This window comes from Elaeis guineensis, chromosome 3 (assembly GCF_000442705.2).
Source record: "Elaeis guineensis isolate ETL-2024a chromosome 3, EG11, whole genome shotgun sequence".
Lineage (NCBI taxonomy): Eukaryota > Viridiplantae > Streptophyta > Magnoliopsida > Arecales > Arecaceae > Elaeis > Elaeis guineensis.
In genome coordinates, this window is record NC_025995.2 from 121,168,367 (window position 1) to 121,181,008 (window position 12,642).

A 12,642-nucleotide genomic window follows, 5' to 3' on the forward strand; every position below is an offset into this window, starting at 1 on the left:
TCGGTAGAATCTATGAGCGACCGTCGATTAGTAGTTCTGTTATGCCGACTGTCTAAGTCGTTTGCTGTCGATTGATAGTAATCGAATCATTAGTTGGTCAGCCGACAGTAAGTCGGTGCGGTTCGCTCAGTCGATCGATGAAGAGTCGGAACCGCATGATTAACCGATGCGCAGTCAGAGTAGTGATGATCAAAGTCGGGGGTCGATCGGTTTACCCCAATAGTTGCCCCCCACTCTCAAGTCCAAAGTGAACCGACGTGTATATTGTCACGTGGTTCATCACATTGGATGAAGGGAGTTATTTCTATCACATCGAACTTCAATTTTGATGCCATTTTCTCTGAGATATGGACGATCGACTGCTTTGTCATTTTGAAGGGTACGATCATTTTTAAACTATCACACTGATCGATCGATTCGATATCAGTTGTCAGTATCAGACATCATTTCGGAAAGTCGATTCGATGTCGGACGATATGATTCTGATAAGTAGATTTGTGCCACATGTCTGAATGTTATTGGATCGGATCTGTTCATATGAATTAGGATGACGTGGCTTGATCTGGGACAAGTGCATCGAACCGTCTGATCAATAGTCGATCCAGATATTGTCATGTGTCATCATCTAATAAATCTTTGATTCGATCGCCTTCATCTCGGTCGTTGAGGGATCCTATATATATAGGGTCGCTGTCAATCAAACTTCTACTTTTCATTTTGTCTTTCTTGGTGCTGAAACTCTGTCGGACGATCACCCCAGCATCTGAGGTTGTTATTCTCATCTTTTTCAGATCAAGTTCCTGTCTTTCCTTGAGTCCCTTTTCCTTTAGAATCTCTATCTTCTTTAAAGTCTTGTCTCTTATGGCTAGGACTTTCCCTTCCCGGGATGATCGGTCGGAGAATCCAACTGACGAATCCCAATCGAATTTGAAGGAGGAGGTTTTTTCACTTTCAGAGTCGAATGTCGAACGGCTCCGGAAACAGTATGGTATCTTGGAGCAGTTTTAGCTTTTCGCCCCAGGGCCAATAGTCGGATGAATACTCCTTCAGATCAGGTGGCCTTTTATGTCGAAGATCTTCGGACAGATTTTTAATTTTTAATTTTAAAATTTATCCGAAATATTTTGGATTACTACGGACTTTGCCCGGCTCAGCTGGCACCAAGCTCGATCCGATTGATAATTAGTTTTGCCTTGTTGTGTCGGTTGCTACAGACTAAACCTCGTCCTTCTCTTTTTTGAGTTTTTTTCATCCTCCGACCTCATCCGAAGGCCCGAGGATGGTTATTCTTCAACCTCCGAAAAGGTCTTTCTTTTATTACCGATCTTCCATCATCAATTCGTGGATGGAAGAATCAATTCTTTTTCGCTTCCTCTATCCTTCCTTGGAGTTTTTCTTTCCGTTGGGGCGATCCACGAACCGGTCCCAACGACAACAGCTGAGTAGAGGTCGGCGATCGGGAGGACTTCCATCAGCTGAAAGATATAGCGATCCCAATGCAAAAGGAGCTTGTGACCGAACAAGTCCTTTATGACGTCGGCCTTAGTTCGATCGCCTGTCTAGGTATAGTATAGTCGGTCGGTTATTTCAAACTTTACTTTTCTTTTACTTGTTGAGTTGTACTGTCTTCTATTATAATTGCAGCCATGCAGCCAAAGGTGCGAGTATCGAGCGCCGACATTCATCAGCACACTGTCAAAAAGAGGACAACATCCGAGGCTAGACCTTCTCGACCGTCGAAGAGGCATCAAACTTCGATGCAAGTTCAAACGACACCAACTCCAGTCATCGCTTCAACGCCGACTGAGGAACCTGATGCTCCATCCGCATCGATTCCTAAGCCGATCCTGGCACTGTCGGCCCCGACAGTGCTCCCTGTTGCATCATTCGAAGAAAGGACGGCAAGGAAAACTATCAAAGTACCGTCGGTAGTTCCATCAATTGAGGAGGTTCGGATCGAGGCAGGAGAATCCGAACAATCTGTGGCTGCGCCAATTGCTCCTTCAGCTGGGGCGCAGTCGAGTTCAAGCTTCCCCTCACTTTTGAACATCGGGCTGCCGACAAGGGATCGGAGAAAGCTCCAGTGACTTTGACGGAAGATCCAGTGTTGGAGGGCCACACGGTTCACTTCGACCTTCAAGTGCCTGGTGATGAATCGGCCCTAGCCAATCCGACATTAGCCAAGTGACTGTGCCAAGCCACTCTTCTTCTCGTTGATTGAAAGAATCAGAAGAGTCGAAAAATGGCCGAGATGTTCTCGTCCTTTTACCCGATGATACTTAGGGTAATTTTTTTTTTCTTTTTTTTTTATCTGACTTATCTTTTGTTTGTAGTTGATTCACGATATGTTCGATTTAGAAATCGATTACGCAAAGTTCAGTGACTTTCATCAGTCGTGGATGAATAGGGTGGCAGCTGCGAATGCCGAGAAAGCGGTTGCACTCGAACAACTTAAGTCGGCAGCGGAGCGGGAAGCCAAGCTTCAGGAGGAGGTTTTTCGATTAACTGATGACTTAACATCCTCGGAGGTCGAGCTCAAGTCGGCTCGTGAGGCTATTTCGCTCTTGAGTCACAGGTCAAGAGCAAAAAGCACTTTATCCACTGGCTTCGACGGATGTATCAAAAAACTTGAAGCCGAACATGGACGTCATCAGGCCAGCCTGAAAAAGTTGGCACTGGTTGAAGAAGAGTCATCCTCTACTCGAGCCGATGCTGATTTGACAAAGACGGAAGCGGAGTCGGCAAGGGAGGCATTGAGTCGGGCAATCGAGGATTTTTGGAGTTCGAAAGAATTCAAAGAAGAAATCCTCGAAGGTGGCTTTGCCTTGTACTGCATCGGGTATGAAGAAAGTCAAGATGCGATCGAAAAATTATATCCAAATCTTGATTTGAGTAGCATCGTCCCTTCAAGATCGGAAGATGGAGTTGCTAAAGAAGAAGCAGCACCGACTTAAGATGAAGCACCGACCGTGCCTGAAGTTGTTCAAATTGTCGATACTACATTAGAGCAAAGGAATAAGAATGGCGACGAAGCTTAGTCAGTGTATTTTGCTTTCTTTTTTGTGTAACCAAATATCTGTAATCGGATTTTGATCCAATTTTGTAACTTCTTTTTGACAATGAATGAAAGCATGTTCTTCTAAGTTTGAACTATTTGTCTGAAATATTGAGCCTGCAATGTCTGCAATGTAAAGTAGCCACCGTACATCAATCGATGATCCAATCATTCGGTAGAACTTGTAGAATATCTGTTAGTCGCGTAGTCTTTGACGTACTTGATAGAAGTTAGGATAATGATGGTAAGTCGAATATCCTGTACCCGATGCTTGATTGGGTTTGTACGTCAGATCTTTTGATAATCGATGGTAAGTCGAATATCCTTCGATTGGTTGTAGCCATATCGATATAATTTCAATCCGATCTTGATCGTTTTGACATTTCATTTCGCTTAGTTAGGACTAAGTCGGTATATTAGTCTTTCGACTGTAGTTAGCTTTTATAGTAGAAAGCTGATATTGAAAATCGAGATATAATCGGCACTATGATTTTTGCAGTGAAAGCCTGTATATTTGATGTCGGTTTGAGATTGCGGTCGATATGTTGGTTTTTGCAAGAGAACCAAAATATTGTTGACACCGAAGCAGTTGATTCTCTAGCTTTTACAGTGAAAGATGAAATAAACTCTATGTAGAAGTACAGTCGATAGTTCAGCTTTTACAATAAAAGCCGACATATAGTCGATCGTTGATAGAACTTGATCAAAGTTTGTGATTCTGAAATTTCTGTATTGTATTTCAAATAATATATATATCAACAACTTTATGGGTGATACATCTTCAGATTGTCAGCATTCCATGTTTGAAAAATTACCGACCCTTCGAGGGTTTCTAGCCGATATGCATCCGATCTAAGAGTTTCGGATATTCTGTAAGGTCCTTCCCAATTCAGAGACAGTTTTTCTTGATCTAAAGATTTTGAGATTTCTATTTTTTTTAAGACCAAATCTCTTGGTTGGAAGACCTTCGGCTTGACTCTTGCATTATAATACCAGACTATTCTTTGTCGATATGCAGCCATCCGAACTTGAGCTTGCTGTCAGAGTTCTGGAAGGAGATCTAAGTCAGCTCTTCGACATTCAGAATTGCTTGGCTCACTGTATTGTTCCATCTTTGTTGATGGCAGTCCGATCTCGAGCGGGATCATTGTTTTTGTTCCATAAGTTAAATTAAAGAGAGATTCTTCGGTCGGTATGCGAGGAGTTGTTCGGTACGTCCGTAAGATCGGATATAATTTTTTTATCCAGAGGTCTTTAGCTTCATTCAGTCGAATCTTGAGCCCGTACAAGATTATTCGGTTGGTTACCTCCATCTCTCTATTTGATTGTGGATGGCCGACTGACGTGAGTTTGTGTATGATATAAAATTTTATACAGAACTTTTTAAAATTTTGATTGTCAAATTATCGATCATTGTCGGTGATGATGGTGTGCGGTAAACCGAATCTGTAAATGATGAATTTCTGAATGAAGTCTTTCATTTTATTTTCGATGATTTGGGCCAGAGGTTCGACTTCTATCCATTTGGTGAAGTAGTCAATAGCAATCACTATGAATTTTTTCTGACCAGATGTAGGGGGAAAAGGATCAAGTATGTCGATTTCTCATTATGCGAAGGACCACGGTGTTACAATCGATGTCAACTGACTAGCCGGTTGATATTGTATATTTGCATACTTTTAATATGGTTCAAACCTCTGGACAAGTTCAGCTGCATCTTTCTTCATGGTGGGCCAATAGTATTTTTATCACAGGACTTTATAAACTAGAGATTTGCCTCCCAAGTGATTTTCAGAATTTTCTTCCTGTACTTCTCTAAGTGCATAGTCGGCATCTGTAGGTCCCAAACACTTTAGCAAGGAAAGTAAGAATGACCTTTTGTAGAGATGACCATTCATTATTACATATTCAGAGGCCGTCCATCGGAGTCATTTGGCTTCTAAAGGATCTATTGAAAGAATTCTATCAGTCAAGTATTGGATGATTGGATCCATTTAGCTTGGTTCGATAATGAGCTATAATACTTTTTCGACTTTGTCGATACTCGACTGTTTGAGGCATTTAACGAATGTCCGACCCAACAAGTTGAAAGAGGTAGTAGCCAATCGTGAAAGTATGTCGGTCCGAGTATTTTCGATTCTAAAAATATGAAAGATCTCAAAATATTTCAAGCTCGCTGCAGTATCTTTCACCTTTTGAAGGTACTTCATCATAGTGGAGTTTCAGACTTCAAATTCATCCTTGACTTGTCTAGCAATCAGTTGTGAGTTGGTGAAGACCTTCAAACTGTCGATCTCAAGCTCTTTGACTATCTTCAAGCCGGTTAAGAGTACTTCATATTCGGTTTGATTATTTGAGGCTTTAAAATTGAATCGAAGGGCATATTTAGTGACTACCCCTTTGAAATTTATGAGTATAAGGCCGGCTCCACTACCTTGTGTATTAGATGCTCCATCGATATCTAAGTCAACCTTAGGTCGGATTCGAGAGTCGTAACCTGCTTTATTGTATTATCATTTGTATCTTCTGATTTATTATCGGATATTGTACATTCTATGACGAAGTCGATCAGAACTTGCACCTTCATGGACGATCGTGAGCGATATTGTATGTCGAACTCGTCAAGCTTCACTGCCTACTTCGCCATCTGACCTGACGTATCAGGTCGATGTAAGATCATCTTCAATGACTGATCTGTCAAGATCATAATTGGATGTGCTTGAAAGTACGGACGAAGTCATTGGGCCGATATGATTAGAGCGTAGATCATTTTTTTCGCTCTTGAGTATCGGACTTTGATATTGTGAAGTACTTTACTGGTGTAGTAGATCGGTCGATGGATTCGATTTTCATCCTCCGGGACGAGCACCGAACTAACCGCTTCTATTGAAGTCGTTAAATAGAGATACAATATCTCTCCGATCTTCAATTTTGTTAGCAAAGGTAGAGAAGCTAAGTATTTTTTCAAATTTTTGAAGGACTGTCGACATTCATCCGATCATAAAAAGTCTTTTGTCTGTCATAAAGTTTTGAAGAATAGCAAGCATCTCTCGACCGATCTAAAAATAAATCGACTGAGTGTAGCGATCATTCCGTTGAGTTGCTGTATCTCTTTCTTTGAGCTCGGGTACTTCATATTGATGATGGTTTTTATTTTTTTGAGATTAACCTCGATTCTTCATTGTAAAACAAGAAATCCAAAGAATTTTTTGGAGGTTATCCCAAATGCATACTTGGTTGGGTTTAACTTCATCTAATGTCGTCGAAGCATGTCAAAGACTTCTTCCAGATTTCGAACATGATCTAAAGTTTAAGGACTATTCACCAGCATGTTGTCCACGTACATCTCCATATTTCATCCAATCTGGACTTTAAAGATCTTATTGACGAGCCGTTGATAAGTAGATTTGGTATTTTTCAAATCGAAAGATATTACTTTGTAGCAGTATATGCCTTTACAGTTACAAAAGCAATGTGCTCCTCATTTTCTGGTACATCCAGATTTGATTATATCGAACGAAGGCATCCATGAAACTCAGAAGTCGATGATCTGAAGTCGCATCAACCAGTTGATCAATTTTCGACAATGAAAAGCTGTCCTTCGGACAAGCCTCATTCAAATCCATATAGTCGATGCAGATTCTCCATTTTTTATTGGCTTTTCTCACCATTACCATATTGGCGGACCAATCGGGATATGTAGCTTCTCTGATGAAGCCTGTTGCGAGGAGCTTGTCGACTTTTTCATTAATGATCTTTTGTCTTTCAGGGGCAAAAGATTGCTTCTTTTGTCTCACTGGCTTAACGTTCGGGTTGATGTTAAGTCGGTGAGTTATTACTTCTGAAAGAATCTCGGATATGTCGGTGGTCAATCAAGTAAAAATATCGACGTTGGCTCTGAGTAATTTTATTAATTGTTGCCGCTCTGAGTCGGGTAGTTGCGATCCAATTTGGACCGTTTTCTCGAGATCTTCTTCTTTTAGCGGGATAGAAACCAGTGTTCAGTTGGTTCACCCCTTTTCTGATTCTCTTTTTAGTCTAATTGTCGACAGACAGAGAGTCTTCAGGCTTATTATTTTGGGTGGAGACAATGAAGCAGCATCGGATAAGTTGCTGATCTCCACGCATCTCTTCGACTTCATTTCTCATCGAAAATCAAACTAATAAATGGTATGTTGAAACCACTACTTTCAGAGCGTTAAGTCCAGATCGTCCGAGTATGGCGTTATAAGCCAAAGGTACTCGAACTACTATAAGTGTTATGAAGACGGTGCTCTGTTGTGGTTCGATTCCAGCAGTTAAGGGGAGGGAGCTTTTTCCTGCCACTGTGACAGTATCTCCTGTGAAGCCGACTAATGGCGTCGAGACTCTCCTAAATCGGTTAGTCGGTAGTCGCATTCGAAAGAAAATCGAATAAAACAGAATATCAGTTGAACTTTCATTATCTACAAAGATTCTTTTTACATCATAATTTGTTATTATTGCCGAGACAACAATAGTATCATCATGAGGAGTCCGAATTCTTCGAACATCTTCTTTCGAAAATATTATTACATTGTTGAGTCATTATCGTTTTGCCGACTCTTCTTCGGAAGTTGCCCTCCAGTCTAGTCGTCCGAAGATCATGTTGATCACCCCTGCAGTCGGCTGATTATTTACAGCTTCTTCAGTTGGCTGAGGTCGTCGATCGATGGGAGGTTGAGTCGGTGGATCTCTCCAGTATTTCTCGAGGTAGCTTTATCAAATCAGGACTTCTATCTCATCTCTGAGTTGAATGTATTGTTCAGTATCGTGACCGTGATCATGATGGAACCGATAATACTTTCTTCGATCGCGGTTCCTCGACGATGCTTTCATCGGTGGAGAGTGTCGTAGGTATTCTGCTCCTTCGGTCTTTGTGAGGATCTACGCACAGAGAGCAGAAAGAGGAGTGTAAGAGTCATACCTGCCATAACTCAACCTTGAACTCCGTCGTCGGGGTGAAGCTCGCTTATTGAAAGGTGGCCGACTTGAATCGAATGGAGCTCCTTCTTTCTTCTATTTTTTTTTCTTCTGACCTTTGCCTTCTGTCTGACATCGATCAGAAGCTCCTTCGTCCCTGCGTATATACTTGTATGCATGCTCCAAAAGTTCAACATAAGTCTGGGAGAGAGTTTTGTCCAAAGAATATGTGAATCGATATCCTCTGAAACCTATTTTCATAGTCAATATGGCCATGTCTTCATTGAGATCCTTGACCTCAAGCGTGACCGCATTAAAATGGGCCACAAAATCTCAAAGTGTCTCAGTCTCTCCTTGTTTGATCGAGAAGAGACTGTCAGAGATTCGTGATGGCCTTCGATTGGTGCTGAAGTGAGCCATGAAGGAGTGTTCAAGCTATCCGAAGGAATATATACTTTCCGACTGAAGTCCAGAGTACCGGCTTGTGCAGCTTTCCAAAGAGTCGTCGGAAAGTCGATATACAAGAAGGCGTCGGTTGCCCTCTAAATCATCATGAGAGCCTTGTAGCTCTCAAGATGGTCGATCGGGTCGGTGGAGCCATCATATGCTCTACTTGTGGCATCTTGAACTGAGATGGGATCGGCTTGTCCAAGATGTACCGAGAGAGAGGTTGGATGGTGTGAAAGTCGTAGTCGTTAGAGGACTTTCGACCTTCCATCTGAAGCTGGACGAGTCAGTGGTTGATTTTCTGAAACTTGCATTCGTAGTCGTCGAACCGCCGTTGCTAGAAAACTCTGGGGATAGAACCCCCCGATGAGTTTGAAAGAGAAGCAAAAGGTGTCTGCGGCCGTTTCTCCTTCCAATGTGGTCGAGATGGAAAGGAGAGAGGAAATACCGTGAGTGGTGGGTGGTATGGTGAAAGTGTCGAGAATGTCGCTGTTCGTCTCGATGGGAGAGCCGAGACGGTCGCTCCAGAGAAGGAGAAGGTGATCGCCGTGGATGACGGTGGCTGTGCCTAGACGGCACCGAATGTGCCATCGGTTGCTCCACCGACGGCTGCTGCTAGGTTTGTTGTTCATACTCCGTGAGAACATTCATTTACTGTACAAGCGCAGCGATCTGGACGTCCATGGTGATCACAAGACGTGAGGAACTAGGCTCTGCTACTGGAGGAGGGGGAGGAACCTCTTTCCGATGGGAAGAGCGCCTCGCTGATCCGGTTGTAGTCGAGTATTGGGCTCTGATCTTCGTCATGGTGTATATGATCTTTTCTCCTACCTGGTGCGCCAATATGTTGTGGCCAACTCTCCGTCGTTTGTCGTCGATAACGAGCACCTGCAAGACAGCATCCACACAGATCGGATTGGTGTCTGGCGGGGACCCTCCGATGCTTAAGTCAAAGAAAGAAGTTGGTGAACAGTAGTTTTTGAATGTAGAAAATAGCAGAATTCTGGCCCCGAGATGGTTTATCGGTACTGCTTACTTATCCCCTTTTTATAGATGATTTTGGTATAACCGTCGAGCACGTGGTCTCACTTTTTATGGCGCTAAATTATCAGACCATAAATATAAAATTAGTGGGGCGTTAATTTTCTTTAATAGCCGTGATACGTAGTTGATAACTGTTTATGACGGTTATAGTATATTGAGCAGATTAGCCGGCCATATGTCGATAGAATCGACTATATGTCGGTAGAATTTATGAGCGACCATCGGCTAGTAGTTCTGTTATGCCGACGGTCTAAGTTGTTCGCTGTCGATCGGTATTAGTCGAATCATTAGTCGGTCAGCTGACAGTAAGTCGGTATAGTTCGCTCAGTCGGTCGATGAAGAATCAGAACTGTATGATCAACCGATGCGCAGTTAGAGTCGTGGTGACCAAAGTCGGGGGTCAGTCGGTTTACTCCAACATTACTTAAAGAGGAAGATGAGAGATACAACACTTTTCAGTTTCCACTTTAACATGCATGCAATGAGATATTTAGTGAAAAGGAAAGGTCACTCTATGTAATCTTAGTTGCAAATTTTTTTTTTGAGAGAGTCGGTGCAAGAAAATAGAAAAGAATGAATTATAATGGTAACAAAATCTAGCAGCATCTAAACAAATCAAGTGAGCAATATCCGAAGGGATATTAGAGCTCATAGAAAAATCCAGTTTGGTTCTTGATCTAGCCAAATAAAAATATATAATATCTATCTTCATAGAACATTATTCACATAGAAAAGACATCCTAATGAACAATTGATATTCATTAGATAATTTGGCACTCAAAGGCTCGTGGCTTGGATGGGTTGATTTCTACTCCCGCGTACATGAAGTATTATTTGCTTCGATTTCTGACTATTATAGTACATGACCTCACGATTTTATCTTTCAAAAGATGTCTTATGGAGGAGAGAATATTTCATTATGTATAAATCAAAATCTCTATTGATTCACGATCAATGTGAGACTAATAATTTTTTCCCTCCCATACTACAAGTATGTTAAATTATTGAATCATTGTTAATTTCTACAGTACTTTCCTCAAAAAGTTAATTTCTACGATACTAGGTCATCACTAAATTACCTAAATTAAAGAAAGAAGACTGCATTATAAAAATAGATTTATTATTATCATTTCTATTTCTATTATGTAGAATGCAAATTCGTGGTGTGCTGAACATCGTGTTGAACCACATGAATCCCTACGATGAAGCTCCATATCTTTTGCTAATAAAACACTTAGCGTTCATTTTACATAAATAAATATGGAATTATGGAAAAAAATAACAATATCCATAAAAACTACCAAAACTATTAGGATGATGAAATTGTATAGAATGAAGGACAGGTAGGCCATTTGTGAGTTCAAACCCAGGCTTGGTTGTAATACCGAGGACTCTTGGGCGCTTATGCGGGCGCAAAGCTTGTGTTGGTTGATGATAACTGGTCTAATTCTTTTGTTCCGGCGGATAAGGTGCACCAATTAATATTGGCACATACGAGCCACGAAAACTCATCAATAATGTAACCATAACTATTACTTCATCGAATTTTCAACGTTTATATATTGAATTAATTAGTTCTCCCCCAGTCCCGCTAGCAAGTGAAGCCCAAATTGCACACAGATACATCAAAGCCGTCCATATATGTGATTCGCGTGTACTCGAATGAATCAACTATGGAGGATAGACCCAGGACCCAGTTCCCTAATATCGGCGGACCACGACTCGCTTAGTGTGGCGTTGATGGACGGCCATGACGGCCAAAGGAGTGACTGAAGCGAGAAACCATTGCGTGCCATTTGGTGTGTTCGGGTTGTATATTTCGCACGAAAGTATGATTTTCTTCTTTTGCGACGTCGACCGTCGGATTCCGTAATCTCCGCTTCGAGAGTTATTCAGGCAGCGGAAGAAAGAGATTTGAGTGCTTTGACATTGTGCAACGTGGGAGCCAACGGTTGTTGTCGCGAGAAAGAATCAAAGGTTTTTTTAGAATTGAAATTAAAATAAATTAGAATTAAAATTAGAATGATCTAACTTTTTAAAGTGTTTGGTTGGTGATTGAAATCGAAATAGATGATTTCTATTATTGTTGTTTGATTCATATAAAGATAGAAATCAGAGTCAATTCAATATTTTTAAATTCTTAACTAAAGTTTTAAAAATTAATTATTTTAAAAATTAATATTGAATAAAAATTAAACATAATAATAAGAGATGAAATATTTTATGAAATAAAATATAAATAATTTTATGAAAAATAGAAAAGAAAGTGAAAGAAAAAAATAGAAAAGAAAATGAAGGGAAAAGAAAAAAAAAAAGAGATAAAGGAAGGAAGGCACGGCCCCCTCCGCCACCCTTCTTCTTCTCTACCATAGAACCCCCTCTTCTCGCGCCACGCCGCGGCCCCGCCCCACCTCAGTCTGCACCGCACTCATTGTCTGCGCCGCATCCGACTCTGCGCAACCATCAAGCCCCCTTCCTTCCTCTCTTCCGACTTTGTGCAACAACCAAACCCTAACCCCACCGCCTTCCTCCCACCCAAACCCCTCACCTCTGCTCCATCTCTACTCCGCCTCCCTCACTGCCTTACCCCTCCCAACTCTCTCCGTCTCCATCTCTCCCCACCCTCCAAATCCCTTGTCATCTCATCCTTCCTCGTCCCTCCCGTGCCACCGTCGTCCACCCTCCTCCCGACTCCACCCGCACCCTCTCCTCTCTGCTCGCCCTTGCCCTTTTCATCTCCAAGCTCGTCCTGTCCCTTTTCGCTTGTATCGCCGCCGCCGCTACCGCACAGACAGCCCCATCCACGTTAGAGCTCACGGAGATCTAGGACCTTCGAGGGAGCCTCGCTTGTCTCATGAGGCGTTTCTTCTTCATCGATGGATGATTTTTTTTTTTTATCTCATTCTATTGGAATGAGATTTTGATTCTATTGAAATGAGTCCGAATTTGATTACGGAAGGAATGAATCATTTTCATTCCTCTTTGATATGAGAATCGAAATGAGACTCCTCCCAATCAAATAATTGGAATGGAAGTCATTTATTCCGATTTCTATTTTAGTTCTTAAGGAATATTTGGTTCGTAACCGAAATCAGAATAGGAATGGAAATTGGAATGGTTTGGAATCAAAATCGGAATGGCCAAATCCACTGGAG